The sequence below is a fragment of the Vicugna pacos genome, chromosome 2, assembly GCF_048564905.1.
Source record: "Vicugna pacos chromosome 2, VicPac4, whole genome shotgun sequence".
NCBI lineage: Eukaryota > Metazoa > Chordata > Mammalia > Artiodactyla > Camelidae > Vicugna > Vicugna pacos.
In genome coordinates, this window is record NC_132988.1 from 86,296,999 (window position 1) to 86,307,082 (window position 10,084).

Consider the following 10,084-nt stretch of genomic DNA (forward strand, 5'->3'; position numbering starts at 1 on the left):
TCATGCCTCCATTCATCAAACAGAGCTTTGATGGGACTTGCCAATTGGGATGTTTCCCACTCCCAGTGAGCATGTGATCTCAAATGGGCCAATGAGCATCCTTCCCTGGAATTTTTAAACTCGGAATTAAGGAGAAGCAGCCTTCTCTGTCTGTGGGCTTATAAGCTGCCAGCAACCATGGCTCCCCCCTCATTTAAAAAAAAAAGCCAGTTTAAGAGAAATAAAGAAACACTCATCAGTTTGCAGGTTCGTTTAGTCATGAAACAACCTTTATTTATTGAGGGCTTTCCACACGCCAGACACTGCTGAGCTCTAGGAATAATACATTTGTTGAGCACAAACAGGCCCAGTTGCTGTCCTCATGGGGCTTTCAAGCTTGCAGGGGAGATATTCCTTAAATAATCAAGCAAGCAAAGTAATACTGCTATTTTAACAAGTGATAAGGAAAACAGGTACAGTAGAATACAGGTTTGTGGGGTTTTTTCCTTTGGTTTTCCAACTTTGCTCTCTGACAATGTAAATTCAGTCTCTCACCTGCCTGGCCACAATGTGGTCCCTCACTGGAGATGGAGCACAGGCTGAGGAGAGGCTCAACAGAAGGATGAGGGTCTCCCAGAGCCCGCCAAGCTAGCTGAGGACCACGGGGTCCAAAGCCAGATGGGCCAGTTTATATACTGCACAGAGGAGCACAGCCAAGGGGGCAAGTGGGCTGAAATCCCACTTAGAGTCTCCTCACCACGCCATGAGGCCTGGCATGAAGCTGTACGTGCCCAGAGGAAGGGGTACCCTATTCACACACTGCCACTGGCCACTCAAAAGGGTCACCTTTTTCTAATTTGCCCCAAAGGCTTAAATAGACCAGCCTGGGTGTGATTCAGTCAGGGAGATGAGCTGAGGACGGGGAGGCTTTCCTGAGGAGGTGACTGGACACACGAATAATGAGTAGCAGATAAACTAAGTGGGAGGGAAGAGCTTTCCAGACACGGCCCATGCGGTGACCTTGTCTTGATGGCTATCTAGGCCCTGGTTCCAATTGCTTCTGAAGCCTGCAGATCCCTGAACCTTCCAGGGAATGGTTTCATGACAATACGTTCCCTCTTCTGTAACTCAAATTAGGTTTCTGTCACTTGCAACCAGGAGAGTGCTGGCTCGCAGAGCAAAGCGGGTCCAGCCCTCCTTCCTCCCCACTCTGCCAGGCCCCATCCCTCCATGTAAGAAACCTCTGCTCTGTACGGCCACCTCACCTTCAGAACAGGAGCTCTGCCTCTGACTGCCTCCAGCACGTAACAGAAACTCAGTAGACATGTCATCCACTAAGAACTGAGTAACTCTCTGCTGGTGATCAGTTTGTCCACCGGGACTGGAAAAGTGGTGAAGGATTAGAGGACAGAGTGGCTTTTCTATACTTTTTCATCACCCACCAAGTTCACCCACGGTTTCTACTGACCATTACTTAGCATGTGCAAACTTCAGTTTATTCTTATGTTAACAGATAGCTCTGGTGTATCTAGAATTTGACTGTGGATAGCCAGTGGGATTGAGTTCATGAGGAAGAGTCAGTGGCTTTTATGCTGTGTCTACCTGCCAAGTGCCAGTGGGTCACCTTTAAGATGAAGCACTTTCCAGATCTGAAAGTCTATAGCTGAATGTTAAAGAAGCTTTTCACTCTGTGCTCCACATCTGCTAGGACCCTGTCTAGAGGTGTTGGGAAATTTGAAATCCTCTGTGGTTTTGTCAGCCAGGAACAGAATGCATTTCCATCAGTCTTCGTCTTATCCCCATATTAAGGGCACTTTTCTGGGCTTATCCTTCCCTTCCAACTCCAGGGCCTGAAAGGTTTCAGCTTCATGCTGCATCTCATGCTGCTGCCGCTGCTATTAGTTTTGTTTTAAAAAGCTGGTGTTTGAGGCTTTGTGAGACTCTTGTCCCCTTTTAATAAGCCAAACTCTAATGGCTTGAGATGTGCTCTGTCCTATGGAGGCTGCTGAACAAGGCAGCCTTGGGAACAAGAGTCACAGAACGAGGTTGCTTTTCTTCGTTCCGCCACAAGATCCAAGGGCTGAGGAACAGCAAGGTCAAGGTGGTGAGGAGACTTCCTACATGTCACGTTAGTTGGTCTCCCTCCTGCTGTTGCTTCACACCTTTGTACCAGCTTTTGGTAATGCAGGAATCAGGAAAACATCATCCTATTCTTGAATCTGGACTTCAGGTCTAGAAAAGCAATTTTCAGTCTCTTTTCTGCCATAATACACCTGAGAAATGTGGTTTCATGAGCATCTTGTTTCCACAAACTTAGGACGGTTAGGAGTGAGGCAATATATAACATAGATTTGTATGTATGTACATGGCCCTAGCCTAAGATAGAGTATCAGAACGCAAGGGAGTGAAACTTATGTTAGTATAAAGATAACTTTGAATCAATTTGATTAATTTTTTAAAAAAAAATACAGCTTACAGAATGGTGGAAATATTTTTGAATCACATACCTGATAAAGGCTTGGTATCCAGGATATGTTTTTTTAAAAACTCTTACAACTCAACAGCAAAAACACAAACAACCAAATTTTAAAATGGGCCAAGAATTTGAATAGACATTTCTCCAAGCAAGATACACAAATAACCAGCAAGCAAATGAAAAAATAATCAACATCATTAGTCATCAGGGAAATGCACATCAAAGCCACAATGAGCTATCACTTTACATCCACTAGGATAGCTATAATAAAAAAAAAAATGAAAAGTGTGAGTGAACATCTGGGGGAAGTTGGAACCCTCATCTGTTCCTGGTGGGGATGTAAAATGGTTCAGCCAATACCAGTACTAATGTTACGGTATCTGGAGGTGGGGCCGTTGAAAGTAATTAGATTTCGATGAAGTCATGAGAGGGAAGGATGGGCTGGTGTTATAGCTGTACAAGGATATAGCGAGAAGTCAGCTGTCTGCAAGCCAGGCGGAGGGCCCCCCTCAGGAACTGACTCTGCCAGCAACTTGATCTAGGATTTCCCAGCTTCCAGAGCTGTGAGAAATAAATGTCTGTTGCTTAAGCCACCCAGGCTGTGGTATTTTGTTATAGCAGCCTGAGCAGACTAAGACGGGAAGTAAAGACCTCACTGCATCCCCTCCTGAATCCGCCTCGATACATCGTTACAGGCCACAGTCATCCTTATGCACACCCGGACCCAGACCCTCCTTCAACATCACACTCTCAGGCAGCTCTCAAGGCCAGTGCCTAGATTTCTCAGCACCGCAAACCTCCAGCTCCTTCTACGTGCTTCTTTCCTCTGGCTGCTTTAGCTTTCTCCTCCACATTCCAGCCACAGAAAGGAGGAGAGGCAGGCCCTCCCTGTAAGGACACTGCCTGGACGTCTGACACACTACTTCTATCTTACATCCCATTGTCACGAATTTAGGCCCATGATCATTCCTAGCTGCAAGAGAGGTTGGGAAATGTAGCCGTTTTATCTGGGTGTCCACTGGCTAAAATTTGGAGGTCATTACAGAGGACAGAGGAAAAGAAACATCAAGGAACCACTAGTAACAACTCGCAGTGTCTGCCACAGTGGTGTGTCTCCTCTGTGATTTGTATCACCAGGAAATCGATGACCAACAAAGTACTCAAGATGACTAATGAATTAGTTCTAACACATGAGTGGATTTAAGGTCATCTCTGTGTCATCACTTCCCCTCTCTCCTTCATATTTTGGTAGGTTTTCTTGAGAGGTGGTGTTACATTCAATAGTAGGGAACTGAGTAAAGCAAAGTCTTACGGATGCCGTGGTCTGCCGGGAACTACGGACTGCTGCTGGTAGTTCTGGGATGCTTTCGTCCTTCCCATCCTTTGTAGTTTTGCCAAATGTGAATATACTAATGAGACAGTGTCATGCATTTATCTTAATGGCAATCGTCTTGGCTCTCGTGAAGGAAAAGGGTAAGAAATCTTACACCAAATGATCTCCAAAGTGCTAATCAGTTCTAAAACATCTGTGACTCAGGACATGTAAATTCTCTTGTGCATGAACCACTTGCAATGAAATCACCTGGGAAGCTTGTTAACAATACAGATTCCTAGGCCCATCTCATAACGATAAAATAAAAATGTCTGGGGGAGGGGTGAGGCCTAGCAGTGTGCCAGCTACACAAGCTCTCCAGGTGATTCTTAAGAACACTGAAGTTTAGGCGCAGGTCCCAGATCTCTTCGACAAAAGCTTTGGCTAATACTGCTCCTCATCGCCCAGGAGCTAACTCAGCTGGGTCCGGCTGCCAGGCTGAAGCATGCGCAGCTTGAGTCAGGGGCCACTTGCTCTAGAGGATCGTCAGTAACGGGTTTTGCTGGCTGTTCCTCACAACAGCATGGTGTCGAACTGCTGCAGTCTGCAGCATCACCGACACTGCTCTTTGCAGCTTGGAATTTCAATGGAAATAACATGCAACTCTTGGAAAGGGTAAATGTGTTGAATGAACTCATCTGCTGCCCTCTCCATCTGTCTTTATCGGCAAGGTGTCACAAAGTGTAATATATAAGGTTATAGGACCATAAGAGTTTTTCTGGGTTTTTTTTTTTAGCTTCCATACATGTACTGCCGTGCTTGGGGACTAAGAGAAGAGCTTACATTGCTGATGCTGCGGGTCCACAGCTATAAGGGAAAAGAGGAACCAAGTGTCTCTTTTGTGCTCAAGGTTCTCTACTTGCTGCCCCTATACACGAGCTCACTCAACGCTCTTTAACAGTCCTGTGAGATTACTATCTCACTTTATACATTTTCCAGCCTGATTAAGTAATTGTTTAAGCTCACCCAGGAAGTAAAAAAAGCTAAATGACCCTCCCTAACCAGAGTTAATTAGCAAAATTGAAAAAAAAAAAAGAAGAGAATACATGATTCTTGAGTCAGCCAGTTTCCACCACAGCATCATCTTCCAATATTTTTGTTTGAGCATCTCAGCAGTAAAAAACGTCTGCGTGCATGTCCCACCTGTATGTATTCATTTGTAAATATATTCATTAGAAACCAGTTTGCTCTTCAAACTCTTCGGGTATCAGAATCACCTCGAGAGTTTATTCAAGCCCAGCGCATCGGGCCCCACCCCCAGAGCGGTGGTGCTTCGGTAGGTTTGAGATGTGATCCGAGGATTTGCAGTTTTAACAGATTCCCAGGCGATAGCAATGCTGCCTGTGGTAGACCTCACTTTCAATAGCCTTGCTAAAAACATAACCCCCAAATTGAAATGTAAAATACTGAAATACTACCAAATAAAATAGTAACTCCAATATTTTTTCTGCACCCAGGAGTGAAAGATCCCATTTTAGAAACCATGGCTCTCAATTGAGCCAGCATGGCTTTCCTGACCAGAGAGGCAGGCTTGGTGATACTTCATCAATTACAGAAATTTCCCAAGCCTCAGACATTGCAAATAAAGGAGATAATAAGGGGAAACATCAGATGGGCTCAACTAACACTCCCCGGCAGTGCTCAGGCACTCTGCCTTTCATTCTCAGCTAACTCTCCTTCTATCATCTTTCCTCTGCTTTAATTTCTTTTTTCCCTTTGTGATAACAGCACCATTGCTTTTAGGTAATGCAATCTCGCACTCCTGTTGTTCCTTTTATGGAAATTCTAGCCACTGCAACAAGTACATGTGGTACTTGATATCCACAAAGCAAAAATGTTCTGAGTGAACGATGCTTTGATTGAACTTTAATTTTGCTGTTACTTTGAAGTCCTGGCTTTGCGTCTGTTATGTGCTGTTCAGCACAGTTACATTCAGAAGCACTCAGAAGGGAATTTTTCCCCCTTGCATCTGATGTAGATTTCTTCAGTGCTCTGGCTGTTTGGTAAAAAAATAGGGCAGGTTTCTGTGAGGCAATTAAAACAAATTCCAGGCCTTTGGAAGAGGAGAGATGAGGTATTTGCAAAGACTCGGTAAATAAATTTAAATCTAAGATAACATAGCAGTTGGCTATAGCAGCCATAGCAATAAGCTATTACAGCAGTATTATTATACTATAAATAAAATATTACATAATTAATAATATAAAATGATATTAGATAACATAGTAATAGGCACCACTGTAATAAGAAAAAGGAATAGCCATTGCATCACTGGAAGAGAAAAGAAGCATCTTTTGAAGTTTTGAGATAAAGGAAATTGAAAGGATAGCTTATTAGTAAAGACAAGTAACTGCCTTCTACCAGAGAGAACCCCAGGATTTCCTGTGACCAAATCTGAGCAATAGAGCAAATGTCATGTACTGGGCAGTGCTTTTCAAAAAAGCCATTTGTACTGTGCAGGAATACTGCTGTGAAGCACACTCTGGCTTTTGTTGAGTAATGTCTCGACTTAAAGCTGGATTCCAAAGGACTGATTCTTATTAGTCAACGAATTGACTCAGACTTATTTCCTCGCCCCATGGCTGTTTATACTCTGACTAGTTTTCCACCCGCATTAATCTCAAATAAACGGTGCTTAGTCCACGGGTGAAGCCCCTTGCTTGTTCAGAACTCAAGGCGACATACCCAGCAGCCTAGGCTGAGGGCAGCATCCGGTGCTACTGCAATTATCCCGACCCCCACCTCTTGCAGAAAGTCCTCCACCTTTTCCCTCAGGGCCCTCACCTCAGTCCTGCCTCAGGAAGGACACAGGTCAAATGGGAAAAGAGAGGCTCTGGGCACATGTCCCATCAGAATCACAGACACTCAATGGCTCGTCTGGCCCCTCAAGTGCCCTGAATTCCCTCAATCGCTTTTAACAGCCAAGAAGCAAAACAAAAAACAAAACGAAAAAAAGTAGCGGTGTTACATACTTGGTTCTTCAGAAAATATTTGAGGTCAGTGAGGTCGCCCGCAACACAGGTATACCGGCTTTGGAATCAGCAGTCCTGGGCGGTGTCCCACCTTCCTCACTGACTGGATAGATGTGCCCTGTGGGCAAGTCAACTCAGTTAGCCTGAATATTAGTTTCCTCATCTAGAAAATGCAAAAACGCCTTCTGAAATCTAGCTGGGGCAGATTAAAGGTGGCCACGTACTTTTTGATACCTTTCTTTATTGAGAGGTGGGGTGCTTGTCCCCTGTCCTTGAATTTAGCAACTACTTTGGTGAATAGGATATGACAAAAGTGACACTGTTCCACTTTCTGAGCCCAGGTCTTACTCTTCTGGAAGCTTCCATTTTCTGTCTCCAAGAAAACTCGCTTTGGGAGGCCTGAGGCACCATAAATGAAGTCCATCACCCAACAACGTAGAGAAAACAGCTAAGGGACTCAGATGAGTCCTCCTAGCCACCCTCATCAAGGCACAGCCACATGAGTAAAGCCAGGTAGGCCCCTCCGGTCCGGTCCAGCCACCATCCACACGCCTGCAAGTGACCTGGGCAGTGCCGCATGGAACAAAAGGATTGCCCAGCTGAGTTCTGCCCAAATTTCTAACCCACTGTAAAAAATAATAAACCAAAAGCTTCAATTAAATAAAGTCGGGAGACCAAAGTGGGGAGCTCCTCTTCTTCCCTGGCAAGGACTCAGCCAATGAAAAGCCAGAGGTTCTTCATTTACTACAGCCCTCCCAACGTCCTTTTCTCCTCCATAAAAGTGTTCTCCTTCCCTTCTGGCTTGGGGACTTGCACATACCTTTGTCATAGTTGCCGACCCCAAACTGCAATTCTCTGCTATGGGTCTCCCGAATAGACCCATCTTGCTGGAGAAGTATCTAGTAGCCTATTTGTTTTAGGTCAACACCACAAAATCATGAGACATGGCTTATTATACACTGATAGATAATTAGAACTTTAGCTAAAAAGACGACTATGATGATCAAAAAGAAATCGTTGAAGCACAAGGGCTCGTAGACTACAAAGCGACATGTTTTGTCAATAGTATATAAAAGAACAAAGATTCTCAGAACACAGGTGTTTAGAATTGTTACTTTTGTGACATTTGCCATTACTGTTTAGGGATGCAACGTCAACTGCTATCAGGTCACGGTGGTAGGAATGAAGAGAAATACATTCAGCTTCTAGTTGTTTACTTTGACGGGGGCAGGCTTTGGAGTAAGGGGTTTTAACGTTATCTCCAGCTGGGAAAAGAAAATATCATCAGGCTTTAAATTATTTTTTCATTAAGGAACTTGGGGCAACGGTTTCTTTCCCTATGACTATACTCACCATAGAGTATTTTGAAGCAATCATCTCAACCAGAGTATTCAAAGCACATGATACTCTAATTATCTGACAATTTCATCAGTGCTTCTTGTTGATCTTTCCAAAATGCTTTGATAACTTTGTCTGAGCATGTTGTTCAGGAAGTCCAAACTCTTAAAAAAAAATGTGAGAAGTCACTTTATTAAAAAGTTCGTTTATAAGTTGAGTGTTTGAAACTTAAAATGCATTTTCCCATTGAAATAATGCTATAATGATAATAAGATTCCAAGACTCAGAACCAGCAGAATTCCAAATGGGCTGCAATACTGTGTAATTACACATTTTAAGGTTTAAAAAATTTCCTGCAAACAATTTCATGCTGCGACCTTTTTTTTTTTTTTAAGAGCCTAACATGCTCAAGCGGATCAAAGCCTTTTCAGTCAGATCTAGGGCGCCCCCAGGAGGTCAGGGCCCAGTAGGACGGCAGTTTTACGAGGGCAGAGGCTGCGTTCCTGTTCCCTGTGTGTGTCCGGGGCTCAGCACAGTGCTTAGCCCTCAGCAAGTGCTCACTGTCATCCCCGAAGCAGCACAGCACAGTGGCTAAGCTGTGCTTCGAGTCAGAGACCTGGCTTTGATTCTGCCCTGCCTCTTGCTAGTGGCAACAGTGGGCAAAGCTCGGCATCTCTAAGCCTTGGTTCTTTGACAATAAAATGAGAATCAATAGTGCCTACCACGTGGAGCTCCTGCAAAAATTCAATAGAACAATGTAAAGGCTTGTATGGTGCCTGGCACACAGTCAGCACGCAAAAGCAGCGGCAATTATTATTACTAGTACTGAAACCACTTACCCCTTGTGTGGCTCCCAGAGCTTCCACCGCCCAGTTCAGCAGTTCTGGGGCCGGGTGGGGAAGGAGGATGTACAAAGAGAATTTGTGACAACTCCTATTTATATTTCTTTTTTGTTTTTACAACTTCATTTTTGTTTTAATGGAAGTACTGAGGATTGAACCCAGGACCTCATGCATGCAAAGCAAGCACTCCATCACTGAGCTATTTCCCTCTCCCACATTTATATTTCTTTTTACCCCAAAATAGTGGAGATAAATTAAGCTTTACTTATATTTAACATGTGGAGTAATAGTAGTACCTATATGTAAATTATAAGTAAATATATTGAGAAAGCATGCTTTTTTTTTTTTAAGTGATTGGGCTGCATCCATCAAAATGTTTGGAAAGCACTGGGCTAATTCTCCAAATAAGTCAGTGGGTCTGAAGCAAGGCAGACACTCACCTCAAGGAAGGAGCCCAGCTGCCAGCTGTGAGTAGAGGGAGCTAAACATCCTTGGCCACCAGAGGGATTTGGAGTCTGTCTCCTCCAGCTTCCAGCAAAGATGAGGTCCTGCCTCCTTATGGAGGGAATGACCTTGGAGGAGTAAAAGAGGGAGGGGATTAACTCCAACAGCCAACCAGCCAGCCAGGCAAAGCATCAGTGACAAAGTTAGCCAGCGAGTGTGCTGGGCTCCCTTTGGTCAGAGCATCTAAGATGGGGGAGGCAGAGTCTCTACAGAGCTGCTGACAGCAGGATGAACAGAGCAAAGGGAAGAAATGAGGTCCAAAAGGTGGTTGGGAAGGGAATCTTCTCCACCGGAGACACGGGCGCTGCACTCGCACCTGAGGGGAGGGGGAGAGGTAAGAGAAGCAGAGGTGCAGGTGAAGGTGGGCGTCTGTCCCTGTAGGGAGGTCAATCCAGGGCTGGGGGACCGTCTGTGATTAGAGCTGTGTGTGAGACAGACAGACAGAGGAACTCAATTTGGAGCATCAGTTCTTGTGGTGTAGAAGCATGGACTGTCTATCAGATCCTCACCATATACCCTGCAAATGTTTCCCCCCAAATCTTACAAGAGGCCATAGAACATAGAATCCTGGACCAGGGAGTCAAGAAACCTGTGTGCTTGT